This window comes from Macrotis lagotis, chromosome 1 (genome assembly GCF_037893015.1).
Source record: "Macrotis lagotis isolate mMagLag1 chromosome 1, bilby.v1.9.chrom.fasta, whole genome shotgun sequence".
In the NCBI taxonomy this organism is placed as follows: Eukaryota; Metazoa; Chordata; class Mammalia; order Peramelemorphia; family Peramelidae; genus Macrotis; species Macrotis lagotis.
Genome location: NC_133658.1, coordinates 183,101,486 through 183,124,004, shown reverse-complemented (window position 1 = coordinate 183,124,004; position 22,519 = coordinate 183,101,486). Strand labels below are relative to the sequence as shown.

The 22,519-nt window shown below is 32.8% G+C and overlaps 1 protein-coding gene across 13 annotated transcripts in view; it reads left to right on the top strand.

Moving 5' to 3' along the window:
- PLCB4 (phospholipase C beta 4) overlaps positions 1-22,519 on the top strand; it is a 517,486-nt gene that overhangs the window by 13,226 nt on the left and 481,741 nt on the right. For all 13 annotated transcript variants that reach the window (XM_074209475.1, XM_074209467.1, XM_074209461.1 and 10 more), the window contains exon 2: positions 18,937-18,989. The gene's annotated coding sequence lies outside the window, so the exon portion shown is untranslated. The remainder of the gene's footprint in view (positions 1-18,936; positions 18,990-22,519) is intronic.

Genomic DNA, 22,519 nt, shown 5'->3' with positions numbered 1-22,519 from the left:
CCCAAATTGCTCCTTTATTAGTACTGACACATGAGAAAATATTTTCCCGCATGGGAGAAGCTGACCATCAGTGGGAGGATGAGATTATAAGTCATATACTGACTTATAAGTGGATTTAGATCTCAAGAGAGTTGTTTGGACAGTGTAGAAACTGAGGTGAAGGTGAAATCGATATACAGCAGTCTCACAATTAAAACATTAAATATAAATTATACAATTTGCATAATTTGTAAGAGTAACAGTTACTCTAGTCATCATTTAACATTAGAACAATGTGGTGTAAAAGAAAGAACATGAGACTAGAACAGAAGAAGTTGAGTTGTCCTGGCTGTCACTAGGCAGTATTTCATGTTTTAATGTTTTAAATATCAATCTCTTAGAAGAATATATAATTGGAGTAATAGACTGATATTTTATGTTTTGAATCTTTGTCAAAAAATGTTTCTGAGTCTTTTCTCTGTCAAGTGTTTCCTTTATAGCACCCTCCCTGGGAACAACACCCCCATGATATACTTGCATTGATGGACTGAGTTCCCAAAATACATGTGACTGAATACTACTTTCAGTTTGGAAAATGTTGCTCTATCTAATGGTGTGTTTCACATTAATAAACAATGTTTTATAGCTTTTAGAAAAGAGATTTACTGGGGAAGTTTAGCAAGAACATTAGTTTAAAAAATTCTTTCTAATAAAGTTTGAACAGACTATCCTACAAAAACATTCAGAGCCTATGGGGAGACTTGGTACATGTACAAAAATAGAGAAGTAATGATTGATCACGTATGAAGAACTCACATGGAAAAGGGGCAACTTAATACTCTTGGCCCTTTTTACTATTTGTAGAATTGTCATAAAGTTTTCCTTAGGAATAGCTCTCTTCTAATGTTCGAGGATCGATCTTTTGAGAGTGCATAGCTGACTCTTCTATCAAAAGGGGTTATGTTCCCTAAAATTGTTATTCATAATAACAGAGGGGCAGCTAGGTGGCACAGCAAAAAAGCAGTGGCCTTGGAATCAGAAGGATGGGAATTCAAATCCAGTCTCAGGCATTTGACACTAGTTGTGTGACTTTGGGCAAGAACCCTGATTGCCTCACTTCCATCCTAATTCATATCTGACCACTGGACCCAAAATAGCTCTGGAGGAGAAAATGAGGCTGGTGACTTAGCATAGCACCCCTCACTCAAACTCAATTCATTTGCATGTGCTTGTCATGGCAATACCTTCCCTGATGTAATGGTCTTCTACAAGAACGAAGGACAAACATCATCATTCATGCTAACTAGATATATTAGGTCCAGACCATCTGATTGTATTGACTTCTACTGGTGCAATGTAATAATATAGACAAGGGAGAGGGGGTGGAGAGAGAGAGAGAGAGAGAGAGAGAGAGAGAGAGAGAGAGAGAGAGAGAGAGAGAGAGAGCAATTCCTTCACTACTACATGTATTCCTTGCTCAACTGTCTGATTCACCCCTGGATTGATTACCATTTTATGCATGTATACAAGATGATTCTTTCAGTCAGTTTCATACCTTCATCGAGTAGTCAAATTGAGAATTTACTCACATCTAGTTTACATTCCTGATCAATTCAATCAGGTGCCTTCTGGGATTAAATTTCTTGGGGTAGTAGTAGAAACCTGTCATTGCACTTTTTTCCACAAAGATATAAGTAACTCATATGTTCTACTTTCTCTTTATCTTTATCTTTTACCTTCTTTTTGGGAAACCTTAGACAAGAGCCAGATCTAAACTTTTTTTTTTTCATTAGGGGAACTAGAATAATGGAATAAAAGCCAGAGACTAAGAAAGAGCTTGACACCTCTCTTTAGAGACCAGACTTCCTAGTAAATATACCAGAACTGAGTGATCCCTTAGGGTATATGTATGCATATGAATTTACAAACACACATATGTGTTTAAATACACAAATACATGTACATTCACATACATATATTTATATTTCACTTAGTCATTAAGTTTTATAAAATAAGAATTTATATAAGCAAAACTATTGAAAATCATTTTTAGACCATTCTATTTTTCTTCTAAAACCAAGGTGAGACTATGACATTGTATTTGTTGCTGTTATTTGCTATCACTTATAAGGAAACCCTCATCATTAGTATTTATATAGTGCTTTGAGGTTTTCAGTGTTTTATACATATTATCTCAACTAATCTTCCTCATAACCCTAGGAGATGAGTCTTGTTATTACAAGAGTCTAAAGATGAGGAAGTTGCTCAAGGCCAAGAGACCTTGCTCAAGGTCATTCAGCTAATACGTATCTGAGTTAGGATTCAAACTCAGGTCTTCCTAACTTCAGGTCTAGTTCTGCATTCATTGCATCCACTATTTAACCTGACTAAGCAGGCTGCTGAAGCTTAAGATGGTGAGGATGTAGAAAAATATATATTTTTTTCCTTCACAGAATGCTTGTCAAATTTTACAAGTACATTTTAACTTTTGACGAAAAATTCTGTTAAGTATACATTGTAATTATTGTGTATATCATTATTCAGAGTTCAAGTGAAAAAAACAGAGAATTGCAGTTTCAATGCACTGATTGCAGCTGTTCAGATATGCTTAATAACTACCCAGAAAATAGCGATTCCAAAATGTTATGAGGAGCTTCACTGAAGCTGTGAGGCCCTCTCAAACCTCTCAAGAAATCTGTCCTCATTCTGTCCATCCCTCATTCACTTTGAAGAATTTACAAGGAAGCTGGAATACATTTCCTTCCCTTCCCTCAGAAGTAGCATAAAGGGATTTCTTTTATAACTGTCCAGAGGAATGAAGGAAATTTAAATTTTAGACCCTTTTGTATATTAGTACAAAACACAAATATAATTATTTATAATAATTCTGTGTCGACTTCCTTTCTAAGATTCTATAGGAAATTTTCTTCTTTCTAAGTAATCTATATGATACTTGATTTCTTTTGATTCCTCTGTGGATTAGACACATATTAATGGTGATGATGATGGAAATGATGACTTATTTGACCATTATCTTGCTCACTCCTGGATGTTTTAAAGCAGAGAGAGAGGATGACTCAATAGGGATCTAGGTTAATGTTAAAGGAGATGACCTCTTAAAGTCCTTTTATACCAGAATAATCTATGATTTTAAAAGACAGATTAGAATATATAATAGAAGAATTGATGAAAAATAAAAGCTCCTACTTTAATTATTATCTCTGTCTTCATTCAGTATTTGCCAAATATCTCCTTTCACATCATAAGTAAAACTGAGATTGTAGAGATCCTCAGGATCAATTTTAAAGTGACAAAGAAGAAAGCAATAATCAAGTTGCAACCTTTAGAAAGAGTCATGAACCATAAAATAATATGCTACAGAAAAGGATTGACTGAATCTGCCCATGCTATCAGGAATGTTAGATTCCAAAGACAGACTTTGAATCAGAAGAGCTGGATTTCTGCCAATTTTCCTAATAATAATATTCAATTTCATATTTATTTAATGTTTTTTATTTCAAAACTATAACAATACATCATTTTATTTGACTCTCACAACAACACTATGAGATAGACCATATTTTAATAGTCAGGTTTTGCTAGAAAAGAACCTAAGATTTGGGCTTGACCTGATTGATGGGAGCTAGCATTTTGTTCCAAGCGATTCTTTGGGGACCTTGCAAAGTTCCTTCACTCTCCTTCCTTCGAAGGCCCTTTTCCTAATTTCTGCCTTAAACTTCTTCTCTCTCTCTCCAGTGTTGCCCATTATACTCTCAAGCTATGCTACCTACCAAAATTTCCTCCTAACCTCTCACCCCCCCATACTTTGATGTCTGGTTTCTGGTTTGTTTTGGAAAGCTATGAATTCCTAGAAATCCAAATGGAACTAAAATAATGACAGTATTATTTGATTGTCTGCTTCCTTCACTTTAATCAGGAATTGATTATATCCTAGCTTGACTCATCTAAAGGAGAAGGAATTAAATTAAGATATCCTATATTAAATATGCAAAATAGTAAAGAAAGTAGTGTTAAGACTAAAAAATGTACTTGCCTTTTAAGAGTTATTTAGTTTAGGGGTGGCTAGGTGGCGTAGTGGATAAAGCACTGGGCCTGGAGTCAGGAGTACCTGGGTTCAAATCCAATCTCAGACACTTAATAATTACCTAGCTGTGTGGCCTTGGGCAAGCCACTTAACCCTGCTTGCCTTGCAAAAAAAACCTTAAAAAGATTTATTTAGTTTAAATTTTGCCTACTAGTGACTATAGATATTTTGATATAGTAACACTCTTTGTAGAAAGTAGTCAGATCGAACTATTTTTTGGTTTTGCTATACAATTTTCCACAAAGATTTATATTTCATTATTTTTAGGAATCTTGGGTCTAAAATACCTTTATTTAAATAAACTTAAAATCATTTTTCTATAAGTGAGTATTAGACTATTGACTAACTTTAAAATTTTATTAGTAATTCATAAATGTAAAGTTCTTTTGACATCAAATTCTAAACAAAAATTTTTTTTTCTGAAGAAAATGTTTTTAGCAGTGCCCCCTCTCCCCTATATGTTAAAGATAAATTGATGATCTATATAAGTGAAGGAATCCCAGTGAGGAATATTTTGCAAGTCAGTGCTTCTCTTATATACAATTTATATGTCTTGAAAATAAACTATGCTATTGTTTTAAAAGCAGAATAAAGAACATTTTTATTTCACTTATTCTAGTGCTCATTACATAAAAATCAATGGTTAATATTACTCTATAAGCTTTATTTTTAGTTTTATATGTCTATATAAGAATTATGTCAGCAATATCAAAATAATTTTTTGGGTTGAGAAGACACATTGTTAAAAATAGAATGCATTATCATTTTGGACTCTATGTAGCAAATTAATTTGTTGATTTTTCTTTTCAGAAAACCAATTAATCTCTTGATTGTTATCTTCGGAAAGCTAATTTAAACAATTAATATTGCTTTGCAAATTTCTTGATAGAAAAACATATTTTCTTTCTCCAACTGCCAGTGGGTGAAATTGACAGTGTTAGAACAAATCAGAGCCAGAAATTTAGGACCCCATGAAGGTTTATTGAGTTCTGTAGCAAAAGAGACCTATCCACACAAAAGAGGGAAAGTCCCCTAAGGAACAAAAGAACAAAGCTCATATAGGTTTTATTAATTGGTGTGGAAGTAAATTGGGTACTGGGCATCTTTAGATTGGACAGGGTTTTTTGTTGAGTGTTTTCAAGCTAGGAATAGGGGAGGTGGTATCCTTTAATTGGACAGACCCAATGCTGTGAACTAATAACAAGAAAGACTCTTTTTCAGATTAGCAGTCTCTTGTAGCTCCACCTGTTTCACCAGAAAGCAAGAACCCAGATAGGGTGGAGGCTGTAATGTGAACAAGGTTGGGGCAAGAAAGCAGACCTGTGGTAAATGGAAAGAAGACAGATGGTAATAAACAGAGTAGGAAGAACCCTGGACTTAGAATCAGAAGACCTGGGTTTGAATCTGAACTCAGCTGAATACTATGAATATAAATACAAGTTGAATACTTGTAGTTTCCTCATATATAAAATGAATAAACAAACAGCAAAGTTACATGCTTCATTGGCATGTATTTAACTTTGAAAGTTATTTTTCAAAGTATTTTTCAAATGTCAAAGCCCTATAGATAAGTGTCAGTTGTTATTCTCTTGTATTTATTTGCAAAAACTCAAAACTATATACTAGAATTAAATTAAAACTTTAAAAAATACCCATGATTATTTTTTTAGATACACACATTAGAATTCAGTATCTTCATGGCATATAAATTCAGTAGTATTTTTGATGTGAATATTTATACCTTGGGAAAAATGATTCATATCAGGGCTTGATTTCTTATCTTGTTGATTATCTCTTAGCTAAAGTAAGTGAAGAAAATTTTAATGCAATTAAACCCAAAGATCCCCCCAGAGAGACAATTGTTAAACATATACTGGTACATATCTATATGCAAGATGAATTTGATTAATTAATATAAATTATGAACAATTTGATCTTTTCAGGTTCTGATAATGTATTCTGAATTTTTGCCTATAGTATGAAGTTAAAACAGTATCCCCAAATTATTATTTTTGTTACATTTTTTAAAAATTCTAGGCACTGTATGATTTGTTTGAATTTCATGTTTGAATTTTTTTCCAAAATGAATTTCCAAATTTTGAATATTTTGACATATTAATTGAAAAATTAAATCTTACTGTTACTTTTCACATGATTCTGGAAGGAATTTATGATGTTCTTTTCTTCTCATTGTGTGATCAAACCACATCTAAAATAAACCAGGTCAATAATGTATTTGTGACTTACCTGATTAATCACATATTAGACACAGCCTAAACCAATATTAATTTCCTTATTTGAATATAGGACATTCTCTTTTTGCTCATTTAGGGTACTTATAAAATATGCTCTATAAAATATGTTCTTTTTAGAGTTGAAAAGAATATAAAGACAATGGGATAAAATCAATAACTAATGTAAAATTCTAGACTGATCATCATGTTGATTTATTTGACTGCTTGCTTAAATATTTTATATAAAAGAACCAAAGTAGTATAATGAATAGAGCATAAGAAGATTAGTGTTCCTTTCCTGGCTCTCATACACCTTGACTTAGTGTTCCTCAGCAAGGCCCTTAGACTGTAAGAAATAGTATCCATTCTAAACTTCTTGAAGACTATTTTTTTGCTTCTTTTGATGACACTAGTGCTTATCACATAGGCATTTAATAAATGTTTGTTGATTAATTGAATTAATCTATGAGTTCCCTAGGCAATTCTGGAGAGTCTAAAGTGCACAGCAGGAGCACATATATACATTGGTAGATGGTTTCCTCATCTGATACTGAAATCATAGGTTTAGTCGGACCCTGTTCCTTAAATCCTTAAATATTATATGTAAAGAGACTTTTGGGGTTCATATCTATGATTTCACTGATAATGGGAACCCCTAGTAAGGAAGTTTCTGACAATGATGTTCTTCAGTTTATAGTTTTATAGAATTGTCTGAGGACTCTGGGAGTGTGTTGAACTCAGGTCTTTCTGACTCCAAATATTATTTAATAGGGGACTCTTTCTCTCACACCACTTTTATTACTTTATAATGCATTAAACATAATATTTTATCTTGGTATTTTAAAATTATATTAATATGTGGTTGAGGAAACTATGGGCACAAATATTTTAAATTAACCTGACGTTGTATCTTATACTCTCTACCTGATAGATGTGTTTCATGTCTATTTTGGATCTCCATTGGTTGAACCCACAGTGAGAGTTCAATAAATATTTGTTGAATTGAATGGAACTCAAGTTAAGGTCAAGACATTGATGTTTGCTTCAAGTATGGAGTGCCCACTATTATAGAGGCAGTTATAATAAAGAATATTATGTGCTTAATTTTCTGTGCATGATTAATTTTCTGCTTCTGTGATGATCAAACAATGGTTATGTAAGTTAAGTCAAACAATCGGTCACTTATGAAAGTCATTTCCTAAGAGGGAATCAAACTAATCAATTCAGCCAAAATAAATACCAGTTTTTATAGATATAGCTTAACAGTGGGCTAGTGAACAAATCAACTAGCGGTAAAAAAAAAAATTCTTTGGAGGAATTTCAAAGCATGATCAGACCACTAATATGGGTGAATGTTATATGTGTACAGGAAGTTGAAGCCCAAGAAAAAGTAGAGTAGAATGTAAAGCATATAATTTACTTTGGGCTCTTAGGGACAGTGGGATTAAGTAAAACAAAATTTGAAAGTATATTTATATAAGCTGAATTACTAAAATTTTCTAATGGAGTACAGAGTTAATTTTTTTAATTGTTTCATAAGATGTAGTTGTTTATACCTAAGAAACTTCATAAAATTGAATTCCAGTATTTGTTTATAGACATAAGGCACGAATCCAAAGTGAAACTTGTACATTTTGACAATACAACACATTTACTATACAATAAAAAAAAGTAAATATGCTTTCAGAATATAGTGTTGAGTACATCAAAAAATGTTTTGGATGAATATAATTTCCTAAAAGTACAAATATTTTTTTTCTCTTTTACAAATCCTTAGATATTCAACAGTCAGTTTTTTTGAGGCTAAAAATGATACATTCTAATGCTACTAATATACCCATGTGATATTTCTTATATGTAGAACTAAATATATATTTCTTTTCTTCATGATAATTCTTTTGTGGAAAGATATATTTATTTTCAGCAAAATTAGAACTCTCTTTTGTAGGTAAATGATGGGCAAAAATTTTCCTGGAGATTGAATTTCATGAAATGTTATGCAAATGCTGAGTTATTTGATTTGGAAGTCTTCCATCTTGTCCATCACCTTCATTTGGCAGAATAGGAAACTGAGGTCCAAAGAGATTGATAGATTTACTTGAGGTCATAAAACTAGAGAATAGGAATAATGGAAGTAGTTCATATATTTCTGCCCCTCAAGTCAGTGCTGTTTTTACTCAAAAAGTCCTTTAAAAACTCAGGTTTTTCATTTAGGAAATTGAATGGTAACTAACATTCACTATCTTAACCTCTTGTGAAAATTGATCAAGTTGAAAAATACCTTTGAAGTAGAAAAGATTCAGAATATTATTCATCCAAAAACCTGTAATCATGACTATGATATTCTCAAGTAATCATTCAACCAATAAAATATATCATCCGGTTATTATGCCTAAGGCAATGTGCTTAAACCCTAAGTATTCAAAGGAAAAGCAAAAGCAGTTACTGCCCTTAATGAACTTGCAGAACACATGGTGCTAGACACAGCACTGGGGTAGCTGGTACACACATACACATGCATATACACACATGTATTAGATGCCTACTGTCTACCAGGCCCTACTAAATACTCAAGATAAAAGAACCCTCTCAAAACCCCTATACAATCAATGATATCAGGGTTTTCATAGTCTAATAGAGAAGCTTGGGGAGGAAGGAATTACCCACTTGAGGGACAGGTTGGAGGTAAGAGTAAAGAACAATCTGGGTTTGGGAGACAGCCAGTATTAAGGAACAGAGATAAGGGATGGAGCATTATGTATTTGGAACAGCAAATAGGCAAGTGTAGCTGTGTGCTACCTTTTTTTTCTGAATTATTGAAATGTGTTAGGTATAAATGAATACAAGTTTGCTGCCAAATTTTAATACACAGTTAAGGCACTGTTTTGGAAAAAAAGAACTAGAATCTGTTTAAATTGATTCAATAATTGTATCAAATTTTATCCAAGATCTACTGACTAGATATATTTTAAAAAGCATAATTAACTAAAACAGGAAAAGATAAATGACAAATATATCTAAATGGGAAACCTCTATCTACAAGGGAACTTCAGTGTCAAAGAAGACACAGAATTGATTTTTAAACCCTTGAAGATATTATTAAAAATTACTGATTTAAATGTCAACCCTGGAAGTTAGAAATTATACTATGACATATGACCCTGATCATCAGCAAGAACAGCAATATCATTGGAGAAGCTTAATCTAAAACTACAGAACAAAGAATCTATTGTTTATAGTTAATACGCCAGCGTTAAGTCCTCATTTTATGCTTAAGTGCATCCCAGACTGTGCACATATTGTGTGTAAAAATTACCAAATGTTCCGGGGGTGGAGAGTCTATTGCCTCTCGTGGGCATGTATGAAGTTGTTAAAATAGATTTCTCTACACTCATAACAGTTTATTTTATTAAGATGTTTACTGGGTAAATATTTTTACTAGATTTTCATCAACTTCAAAGAGGTATTATTTATTCCTTGGAAATTGTAAATAGATAGTATTCACAATTTGTATTTAGTTTTTCCCTCATTTTCCCCATTGAATTTTTCTATTTCAGTTCAAATGAGTCTACTTTTAAAATTATATCAATACCTTTGCATATAAAATTTGAACCTGAGTACATTTCTAAAAAATAAAAATACAATAAAGATTTTTTCATGGAATTTGTACCATTTTATGTTGGGACTGATGGCACATTGGGAAGCTCAGAGATGATGTAGATATCAAGAGACTGGTTCTTAATTGTGTCCATTTGTGACATGCCTACTCATATCATATATAGAAGCTAGAAAGCTGGATAAGGTAATATATGCAAGGATTTTAATATCTACATTAGGTGGATGAGTGCAACTCAGGCTTGTGCTTTTATTCTGCATTATTTTTTAGACTCTATAACTAGAGAGAGGATGCCCATCTATGAGATTATGGATCCATCAAAGTTTTGAAGAAAGGCTTCCAGATTACCCAATTTAATAATGATGTTTGGCCTTTATTTTCAAAGAAGACTACAATATTAGGAAGGTGACATCATGACAAGCACATGAACTGGATTTGAGTGAGGTGTTGCTAATCCAATTACATAATGTGAATAATATGAATTTAATAAGAAGCACCCAATTGATGCTTCTTATCTGGTATAGTTGTATGGAATTTTTTTAAGTCATCTATGAAAAATAGCATGGCATAACAGAGCCACACATACTGATTGTTTGACCTGGAAAATCACTAAACCACTCAGGGTCTAAGCAATTTCTTTAAAACTATACTATACAGTGGTGGAGTGGATACCACACAGTTTCTGGAGTCCAGAAGACTTGAATTCAAATCTGGACACTTACTGACTTTAGGACCCTGGGCAAGTCTCTTAATCCTGTTTGCCTCAGTTTCTTCATTTGAAAATGAACTGGAGAAGGAAATGGCAAACCACTCTAGTATTTTTACCAAGAAAAGTCCAAGTGGGGTCAGCAAGAGGTAGATTCTTCTCAAAATTACTGAAATGAGTGAATAACAACAAACATTACAAAGAAAGTGTGCATTTGCATTGATAAGAGGAACCTGGAGTTCCTTCTATGATGAAATGAAAGGTCTAGACTTTATTCCTCTCCTTTTGGCCCTTTACATCTGCAGACTAGGGAGGGAATATACTGGAAAGTCTTAAGATGTGTGTGTAGAGGTATTCAGTGTGATAAATAGATAGCATTTGATTTGCCCTTATGATATACTAAAGTGCTTTACACATACTATCTCATTTGAGCCTCACAATAATCTAAGAAAGTAGATGCTATTATTATTCCTATTTTTTTCAAATTGAAAAAACAGAGGTAGACATTATACAACTTGCCCAGGGTCACACAGCTTAATAAGTGTTGGATTTGAAGTCAGGTCTTCCATTGTAACACCTAGTTGCCTCAATGTGACATGGAGAGAATTGGTCTTGTGCTTACAAACAAATGCTATTCTTAATTTCTTGTGGGTGTTGAGACATAAATATTGATTTGTATTGGGACATTTCTTATTTTACTACTTCAAATCTGGCTACCTCCACCAGTGGGTCCAAGGAAAGAGTTACTGAAAAGATATTTATTTTAGAGGTGTTTCTTGAAAAGTGTGGCTTTGTCACCTTTCATTTCAATTACTAATTTATTGTGAGGATGTCATCCACAAATTTAACTAAACTGATCTTGACCTTTGTTTTCAAATCTATAAAACTATACTTATATACATTTTCTACTAAAAGCTACAGATACTTATAAATTGTTGATGTAATAAGTTCCATAAATTTATTACCCACAGAGTGAAGTAGTGATATCTTTAAATCCACCTCTAATTCTTTTGGTGGGGGGAGGATTCAAGAAGTGTTCTTTTTTAAATTCTGGTATTATAATTAGTTTTTATACTTATGATATTGTAAACTTTCATCTTTTTGCATTCTTATCTTTTAAGTACATCTTAAAATGTAAGTCCCTCAATGGTCTTTATAATTTAGGTTATAATAATCTTGGTTTTACTTAGCTTTATTATGTTTATCTTGAGATGAAGTGACATGAATTGTATGTCACATTCTTTATCATTTTGTCTGATGACAATGACAGTAAGTATTAGACTAATTTATAAAAAAAAGATATTGTTGAAATTGCAAACAGTGTCCTGTTTGATTTGTTTGAAATAGGAAGAATAGACCTAGATAGGTAAGGAAGGAAAAGGTATAAATAGATGATTTTTAAATGATCATTGCAATTATCTATGTACAAAAGTATTGGATTCAAAGTCAGAGTACCTGGGTCCCAGCTTTGCTACTTGGGTAAATGATTTCATCACTCTTGGCCTCAGTTTCCTTGTTTATAAAATGAAAAGCATAGACCAAATAATATATAAAGTAATTTTTAGATCTAAAGGCTACAATTCTCAACTTCAGTCTAGTAGCTTCATTCCTATGCTCTTCCTTGGAGGGTTAGATATATAATGATGTAACAGAGAGTTTGTATCTTAATGAAGATATATTTCAAACATTGTAGCCACTGGCCTCAAATAGTTGAAAACTATACAGGAATATGTAGGACATATGATTTCTAGGTAGCAAGTAGTGGTGTGCTTTGAACCTAAGATTTCCTTACACTTAGCCTAATTTTCTATCCTCAGGTGATGGGTATAGAAATGAATGAAGGTAGGGAGGAGAATTCTGTTCCTAGTACATCAGCAAGTTGATGGAAATTTACAACACCCATGTGCTAGATGGACCTGTGACTTTTTTAGGTGAAAAGACCCAAGTTCCATTTATGATTGTTCTAATTAACTCTGGCATCCATTGTACAATATGTTTATAATCACTACCCACAGAAATCCTATTCTCTGACCCAAGTTCCCTTCAGGCAACAACTTGGACGCCTGCCTCAAATGGTCATATTGCTCTGGATTTTCCCATAATACTCCCTTTTCCAGGTTTTATGTTTTTGCCCATTAAATCAGGCAAATTTCCTTTCCAACATTTGGCATTGTTACTTTATTGGAAAGGAAACTTACCTAACATCTTAGGCCAAGAAAACTTTAAACAACAAAACACATAACAATATGTTTGCTCTCTAACCATCTTTCCACTAGTCTGGGGCTGGATTTTCTGTCATATACCATCTGTGCATTACTTGCAAAGGTAATAAACATTCTTGCCTACATTCTTGGCCAAGTTGCAGAGTAGTCAGTGGCATTTCTTTACACAGAGAATTTCCCCAGTGTAAAGAAATAAATCTACCATTTTATTTTATATTCAGGACCAGGTTTACAGTAGTGGTGTCTGGCAGGGTCAATAAGCCAAATTCCAGTCTGTGAGGATGGTTTTATTTTGTGTGTCTCTTTCAGTGCTATTGTGAAAGTAGTGTACTAGCCTCATATGACCTCTTGATTTTCCCTCCTACTGCTTAGCATATGTTGGTAAAATTTAGCTGAATGACTGCTAGGAGTCCATTCTCCATGTGGCTCTTTTCTAATGATTAATCAACTAGTTCAAATGACAAGTGGAAACAGCCAGATGTGACTGTGATAATGTATAATAAATTTATTTTTTTCCTCTGGCTATCACTTTTTTCCTATACCAATACAACATGAATTTATAATAATCAGCCTTTAAATGTAGTAACAGTGGTTTCAACATATCATGGGGTATTATTTAACTTCAAATAAGAGTTTTGAATGCATTAGCCAAGTAGTTCTACTCTCTTCCTGCTATGGTTTTCTCCTTTCCCCAATTCTCCCTTTTTTCTCTTTTTGTGGGACACTAGATAAATCAGATAAAAGGACCCATAGCATTTAACACATACGATATATTTGATAATTACATCTGAATTGGAAATAAGGACACTGATTTCCGTTTTGAAAGTTTTGGGGGTTTTTTAGGTGTTTTTTTTTTTTTGCAAGGCAAATGAGGTTAAGTGGCTTGCCCAAGGCCACACAGCTAGGTAATTATTAAGTGTCTGAGACCGGATTTGAACCCAGGTACTCCTGACTCCAGGGCTGGTGTTTTATCCACTGTGCCACATAGCTGCCCCTGTTTTTGAAAGTTTTGATTAGACTAAGTAGGAATTTTGACTTACATGTCATATAGTTAAACGTTTTCTCTTTATGCCACTAGCAGTAGACCTTTACTCCACACTGTTGCTAATGATGAGAATTTGTTCCAGACCCAATCCACAACTTTACTAGTTTAGAATCATATGGGGAGAAAGGCTAGTCTACATTCTGATCACTGCAACTTCTAAGATCAGAATTGGGGAAAGACCCAGATGTAGATGTATCTAGTTATTATCACAGTTATTTAATATTTAGGAAATATTCTGAGTACTTTGCAAGGTAAAGTGCTCTTTCCTTGAATGCACTTCATTTTCAATTTTTCACAGGCAACTCTGTACCATGTATAGCTTTTATCATTTTGGAAAATTTTGTCATTTTTCCTTAATCTGCACATCTTTATACCTAATACACTGTAATGAAATCAAGACTGAGAACTTTAAAAGATTTTATAGATTCTAAATTCAGGAGTGCATCAGTGATAAAATTAGGATTGAAATAGTGTATTCAATTTACTATACATTTTTAGTAAGTCTGGCTGCAAACAATCTACTTATATTTTCATGATAAGTGCATTCTTACTTGAAGTTTGCCATGTAAAGTTAAACTATTGATATGACCACATACAATAACAATTTTGAATAGACAAGTAATCTTGATGATTTATCCATAATTAATAATATTGCAGTTTTTCTTGCCATTTTTCAATCTTCAACTATGTTTTATTATGCCGTTTCCTTTAGCAACAGAGATTGCTATCCCTCAAAACTTTAGTAAATTTATTCTTGTGTCATGTGGTAACCAAACTCTTAAGAATGTTTCTCTAAACTAGGCTCAGACTAATCCTTAGACAAAAGGCATATATATCCAGTAAATACACCCTTGTTCATTACCATAGCATATATATGTTATATTTCCCCTATTGCTAAAGTTAACTAAAATAAAACCATTACCTGAGGTTGATAGTCTGTGTCATCCTTTACCATATTCCTTTCTAGAGCTACAGATATTTATAAAGCTAAGAGGGGAAGGAGTATAGCTGTTGCCTTTTTCATGGGGAAATTTGCTCCCTGTGTTCACACAGTTGTATGCAAGGGAAAAGTAAGTGATGGAAATTTTTCAAGGAGTATTTAGTTTCTTAGGAATAGATATATAACTGGATTGTTTGTGTAAGAGAATATGCACATAGAGAATATATGATATATGTCCACATGCATACAATGCATACATTTTATATTTATTCATGGGTATACATATAAATAACTATAAATGCATGCACATGTGTATATATATAATACATAACATGCATACACACATAGGTATAGATATACTCACATATGAAAGGGACTCCACAGTTAGCCCTTTGGCACTATTGCTTAGTGGACTATACATACTCTGATAACTTCAATAACTATGGCTGTTGAAGACTAGCCTGGATGTTTTGAGGGCAGCATTATAGGGAGAGAGGAACTGTGTATAGAACTGTGTATGTCTTGTTAAGTGAAAATTGAAGGATTAAGTACAGGCTTGACTTTTTAGGGAATTCAGTGCCATAGGGTTTCTGGGGTAGGGTGTGGAGCTTAAGTGCCAGTGTCTCCCATAAAGTATGGTACCAATATGATACAAAAGTCATTTTCTTGATAGTGATTCTTGCAAATTATGATAATTTCACAAATTTAAAACTGGAAGAGTCCTTGGAGGTCATTGTTTCAGATATAAGACACTGAAACTTCAAAAAGGGAAGGGATTAGAATCCCAATCTTTTGAGTTTCATTTGGTTTAGGAAGTTTCCTTTTTGTGGGCATTAGCTGACATAATAGAATGGATTTTTTAATGAGATGAACATTCTCTGGAACTGAAAGTGGACAACAGACACAAGTATTGCTCCTTCTATATGTGTTCTTCCTATCCCCTACAGTTGTAAAAGTGATTATAAAAAGGAGTGAGTTGTACTTTCCTGGAGGCTGATGGGAGTCATCCAGAAGTCACCAGAGTACTTCCTAGTTATTGTGGTTTTGTAGGGTTTAGGGAATAAATTGAATTTTGGTAGTGTGATTACAGGAAAGGAGAGGAAGTAATTCTGGTAAAAGAGTAGTGCAGGGGAGGTGACAGGAAAGGTAAAGTGGGCAAGTGTCAAGACTAGGAGCTTTGGAGGGGTAGGATTCATTTCCCTTTATGAGTACGTCAGCATGTACAGGGTGCTTTAATTATAGCATCCTGTAGAGTATTCAATATGTAGTGCAAGAAGACATGATTATTTTTTTCCTTTATATATGTTATATGAATCATAGATACCTCAAACTTCCTATTTCAGAAGGAGATTCTATGGGGATGAAGAGGTAATTGTGTTACTATATTGTTTATTTTGTTTTCAAACTTATTTTGAAAGTATGACCTTTATTTGGGAGCAGTCCATCTATATTTAAAACACTATTGAATTTATTGAAAGTAAACTGAAATCAATGGATAGTCATTTTGAATTGATGTTTGATCACAAATGTCTTATCTCAAGAAAAACTCATGGAATTAACCTTAAATTTTCTTGAAAATAAAATTTCAGAGGAAACAGACTTAGAGAAAGATGGGAGCTCAAAAACTTTTTTAGTTTTACTATGTGTTCATTTAATTCTTTTAAGATCTTAAAGACATCCTTTAACAATTCTCTCTTAATATCTATATTCATAAAAAATAATTGTTGTCTTTTATTATTTTCTGATTATATTAATATTAAATAAATATTAATTATTTTAAATAACCCACAAACCAGGGATCCATCTGCTTACCAAAAATGTTTAATAATGTCAGAAATGAGAAACACCAAGTAGATAGTGAAGTCTTCCAGCCATTCTTATTGGCAGATAATAATGCATCAATCGCATAATTCCAAATTTTCAGAATGGTTAGATCAATTCACAGAATCACCAGTACTGTATTAAATGTCTATGATCTTCCCATAGATCCTCCAGCATTAATTATTTTCATCTTTTGTCATCATTGTAAAGACATTACAATGGTTGCATCAAACCGCAGAAGATATTTAGTTGTTTTTTTAATAAGATCTATAACTATGCAAATGAATTTGACTTAATCACACAGGAAAAAATGAATCAATGAAGAATGTGTTTTGTTCAGATAATGATATATCTTTGGATAGAAAACTCATGTAGTTGTTCCATGGGTACATATAATTTGTAAAAACACTGTGTATATAGAAAGTAGGATGGGACCTCATCAACCATCCAGTCTGACTCATATGCAAAAGGAAACCCCAATATCTAACACACAATTAATTAGCCAATTCTTGAAAATCTTCATGAAAGGGATATCCACCACATTTTTAGAGCAGTCTATTTCCTGACATAAGAATTCAATTTACTTCCTTTGAGCTTAAACTCATTGTTTCTTGACTCTATGGGGATAAACGGAGCAAGTTTAATCTTTCCTTGAGATTATAGTCTTTCAAATAGTTGAAGGAAGCTGTCATGGCCCTCAGAGACTTTCTTTTTTCCTCCAGGATAAAAATGCTCTGTTTCTTCAACTGATGCTCATATATCCCCTGGATTCTGTTCAATTTATCAGTGTGTGTCTCTTAAATCCATAAGAGGAAGCTCAGTGGTTCAGTGGATAAAGCACTATGCCTGAGTCAGGTTGACCTGAGTTCAAATTTCATCTCAGACACTCACTAGCTATGTAACCCTAGGCAAGTCATTTAACTTCTGTTTTCCTTAAACCACTGGGGAAGGGAATAGCAAATCACTGCAGTATCTTTGCTAAGAAAACCCCATGTGGTGATATGAAGCATCAGATGTGGCTGAACAACTGAATAAAAGCAAGCTATCATATTTCTCTTAGATTTTTTTTAGAACAAACCTATACCATTTATTCAATGGATTCTCATATGTCATGAGTTGTAAGTCTTTACTATCCTAGATGTCCATCTCTGGATGCTGTCCAATTTATCAATAAATTTTTATAAATCATGAAGGTCTGAGCACAGTATACCCATAAGAGATCTCATGAAAACAAACCATAGTGAAGCTATGACCTCTTATATTCCTGAAAGTCATGTCCCTTTCATTTCAACTTAAGATCCCATTACCTTTCCTGACTGCTTCATCAAACTTCTGAATCAGTCCACCAAACCCTCCAGATCATTTTAATAAAAACTATTGCTTAACTATACCTTCCCTATTTTATACAAATTAAGTTTTATAATTTTAATCCAAATTTATGCAAACATTTACTCAACAATTATCTAAATTGATGAGCAGGACCCAGAATTGAACAGGAGGAAAAAACGGGCTCAATCTTTTTTGAGAATTTTGTACAGTTTCTTTTCTAATGAGCATATTTCTCCATCAACTAAAGATCTATCTTTTAAAAATCTGACATTGTATAGATAAGTTATAGAATGCTACAGGCTTGGAAGTATAAAAGTTTAGGACCACCCACAAGGTAGTAGAGAGGTTCTTATTAGGCATGAGCAGACTATACTATATTAGCAATGAATGTTAGCAATGTCAGAGGTATAATGGAAAAGAAAGTGGACTGCTTAAGTATGAAAGCAAGGGAAAACAGTGAATAGTACATGTATTCCACCAGAATTCATATTGTTAAAAAGATCTAGAGGAAGGGTCCTAGCCCACTGGTAGACCTATAAATGAAGGATTTATGTATGCAAGAATTGAGAAGATATTGATCACTTTATGTACTCTTTTTCTTAATTTTTATTTTTTCCAGTTATATATATAAAGATAATTTTCAACATTCGTTTGGAAGGAGTCTTGATGATGAAATCACAGGCCATCAAAAGAATGATATTATAAAATTAAATAACTGAGATTTAAGAAAATAATGAAGAAAACTCTTTAAAATGTTATTAATGGAGAAATTACAAGTTAGTTGAAACTTAATTTGTTTTTAAGGGTTTTACACGATCTATGATACCAAGGTCATGAAATTCATATAATCAGAAGGAATGTTTCTTTTTTTACAGGTATAAAAACAGTTTGCTTTTTTCACAGTCAGTCATTACATAATGTTCTTTCTTGCATTTTCAGGGGAAAGGCTCAATTTTTACATGATGAGAAATCCTGAAATCATTTTTTGAAAGGTATGTATAAATGACCTTTTTTTCTGTTAGTACCTTTCATTTTTATTTTATTATTATGAATAATGTGTAAAATGAATTCAACATGACTTTGATATTGGCAAGCATTTTATTTGTGCAGCAGTGAGGAGAATAAAAACATAGAATTCAACTGTCTAAATTCACTTTCTGTGTTTTGTCAGACTTTTTAAAAAGCATGACAACTTGCAAAGAATGTGTAATGTCAGCAACCATACAGGCAGTTATGTAAATGACTACCTGGAGTTACATCATTATTTTAACAATAGAATTATTTTTTATTTCCTCATATGTCTATAGTATCTTTCCAGCTTAAAAAAATACTTCATCTAGCAAAGATGATAATGTTTGAGTAATTTTTTCCCCCAAGGGAATATTATGTAGTTCATCAGCTCTAATTCCCATGTTGATTTCTTTTGGGTTTATAGAAAAGTCTTTTACATTCCTCTAAATGTTGACTGAAATTCATGAGTTTTCAAAGTCACCGATGCCCAGCTTTTGTAGACTGAATATATGTGTGTATGTGTGTGTGTATATATATATATATATATATATGTGTGTGTGTGTGTGTGTGTGTGTTTGTGTGTGTGTGTGTTTAATTTCTACCCAGTGCTTCATATATATATATATATATATATATATATATATATATATATATATTCCCTAGCTATGCTGTTACATGGAAGACGTGGAGTTTCTTTCAAAGCATAGCTTAGGTGCCAACTCTCCTGATCTTTGAAGTAATTAGCACTTTCTTGATCTTGAAGTTGTTTAATATTACATTGTATATGATTTGTATTTAGTTGCATACATGTTTTATTCTTCAATTATAAGGTCCTTGAGGTTAGGGATTGTTTAACATATTACTTTGCTTGTTTGTATTTGTATCACTAGCTCCAAGTACAGTTTTTGAACAGCAGATACTTAACAAAAAATGTTGACTTGAAATAACCAACTTGGGACCCCAAAGAAAGTAATTTTAGGGAAACTAGCTATGCATACTAAAAAAGCTCCCTTAGCATCTGGAAAGGCCCATAAGGAGGCTGTAGATGTATAGATGTGGTAGAGATCACAGAAGTGTTATCCAATCTTCTCTTTTGATCCCAATAGGAAAATAGTATTCTTGAATATTTAAGGGATAAGGTCTTCAACCAGCTGGAATTAGTTTATGAAGTATCCTATTATTAGATAGATAAACTGTTAATTTCTAGATATTGTAAACTCATAGTGAGTGATGAAGAACCCAAAAAGTACATTTTTTTCTCACTTCTACTATGTAATTTCTACTTTTCATCATCACATTCTGGAATTTCAACTCTGACTGATAATCACTGTAAAAATGATTAAGTAGAATGTTAAGGTACCATCATTACTTTTTTTAAAGGAAACTGATTCCTATAGATTTTAACTTTGAAAATAATTCAGAGAAAATGAATTAATCTTTAAGAATCAGAATATGATTTTTGATGGAATAAAGAATGCTAAAGAATTAGTAAAATAATGTAAATGTTGAGCCTGATAAATGTGTATGAAATTTAAGTTATTTATTAAACTGCTGTCCCCATTCTGTAGGAATGAGAGGAATTGGGCTTAAACTATAGCCTAAGGGATTTAAAATAAAAATATACTATTGCCTATAAAAATCATATTGCTGACCCACAATCAGTAACCCACATTCTGAATTTTTTTTTCCAATAGTACTTTTAAGCTAATATGGCCTCATTTAGCTACTTAGTCCTATTTGTGAACAAGGGGTCTATAGAACAATTGAAAAAATTGAAACTTTAATCTTTGTTTCATTGTTTTCATACAGTGATCAGACAAAAATTATAAGGTATTTCATTTGTTATGGGAAAGATTCCTTAAACATTTTAGTCTATTGAATTTTGGAAAGGGGGTTATTAAGAGATGGTTAAGCAACTCTATTTGGGAAGACTGAAGAATAGTGTCTCAGAATCCTAGAGTGATTTATAGATAGTCCTATGCATCAAAAGAAGGAAAAGATAACAACAGATATGTAGTTCCTCCATGTTTTTCTAAATTCTGTGTTTTGATTATTAAGTCAAATAGAAAAACAATTCTATATCAGGAGCATAGAATTCATCTGAAAGCAATGTCATTTTTAAAATGAAAATAAGTTGCATGCTAAAATATGTTTCAAAAAAATGCTTCCTCTTTTAGATTTTTTTTGTTTTAATATAGTAGAGACAGGAAGTTTCAGAATACACTGACAAGATCCTAGATAATCTAGTCTCAGAACAATTATCAGGGACCACCACTTTGAGAAACTTGATCAGATCAGATGAGTTTCTTCTCTGACTTGCCATTTATAAATAGAGAGTTGTTTTCACTCAGCTCCAGGAGCTTCTTGAAACACAATGGCTATTTTTTTCTAGGTTCATAGAATTGGACTGCAATGAATGTTTTACAAATCAGGAATCTGAGAATCTGAAAAGTGAAGAAACTTTTGCCCAATGTAACCTAAGCAATCAATGGTAGAAATTGGATTTGAAACCATGTTTTTCTTGTTCCATGTTTCAGGATTATTTCTGCTCCTTCAGTTGTATTCAAATTCGTTGATCTAAGACTCCTTTGAATTCTTAAAAATTATTGAAAATCTTCAAGGTAGCTTCTGTTTATGTGTTATGTCTATTGATATTTACTGCTAGAAAGTAAAATGGCTTAATACTGTTATGAAAATAGTTTTGTCCTTGGAGACCCCCTTAAATTTACTTGGACAGCACTTTAGTTAACTTTGTACTACAACACAAAACTTCTAAAATGTCTGACCCAGAAAGTTCTCCTTAGCAAAAAGAATCAGTAGCAGAACGAATATCAGAAATTGAAGGAAAGAATATCTAAGGTTCTAGAAGGCTCTCAATAAATATCTGGCTGTAAAATCATTGAATCTCTCATTTATTATCAAAGAACTACATCACCAGAGTAACTTCCAGATGATGAATTTCTGGAGATTATGATATTCTGGAGTGTGACCTTATGTGAAACCATGAGGCAAATACTCTGGGTATCCCCCGCTTAACTGGCAGAGGTTCTAAGAGGAGCTCTCCAATGTTCACTGTCTACCCTCTCCAATCAGAGGGTTGGGTACTTGGGATTAAGTGGTACTGAGGAGGTGAGAGTTTCACGGCTGATTACAGCTTGCAGAATAATGAATATCTGGATCATGAATTCCAGGAGAGCAGCCAGATGGGAAGTAAAGGGTTTTGCCTTATTTTTCCAAAATAGTGTTTTTATCAAGTCTTTAAAGGTGATGTTATCATCTTTTTTTTTTTTTTTGGTTTACTACAAGCAACCATATAGTAGCTACATGGATTGCCTTGTTGCCATCCATTCCATATACATACATGCCCAACACAATGGAATTTTCCTTCAGACAGCATGATTTTGAAGTACCTGCTTTTAGGATCTCATTGTCTTTTGAAGATGATTTTTCAAATCTCTCAATAAAGTCAATATATCATCTTTGATAGATACAGGTCTCATGAAGAATCATA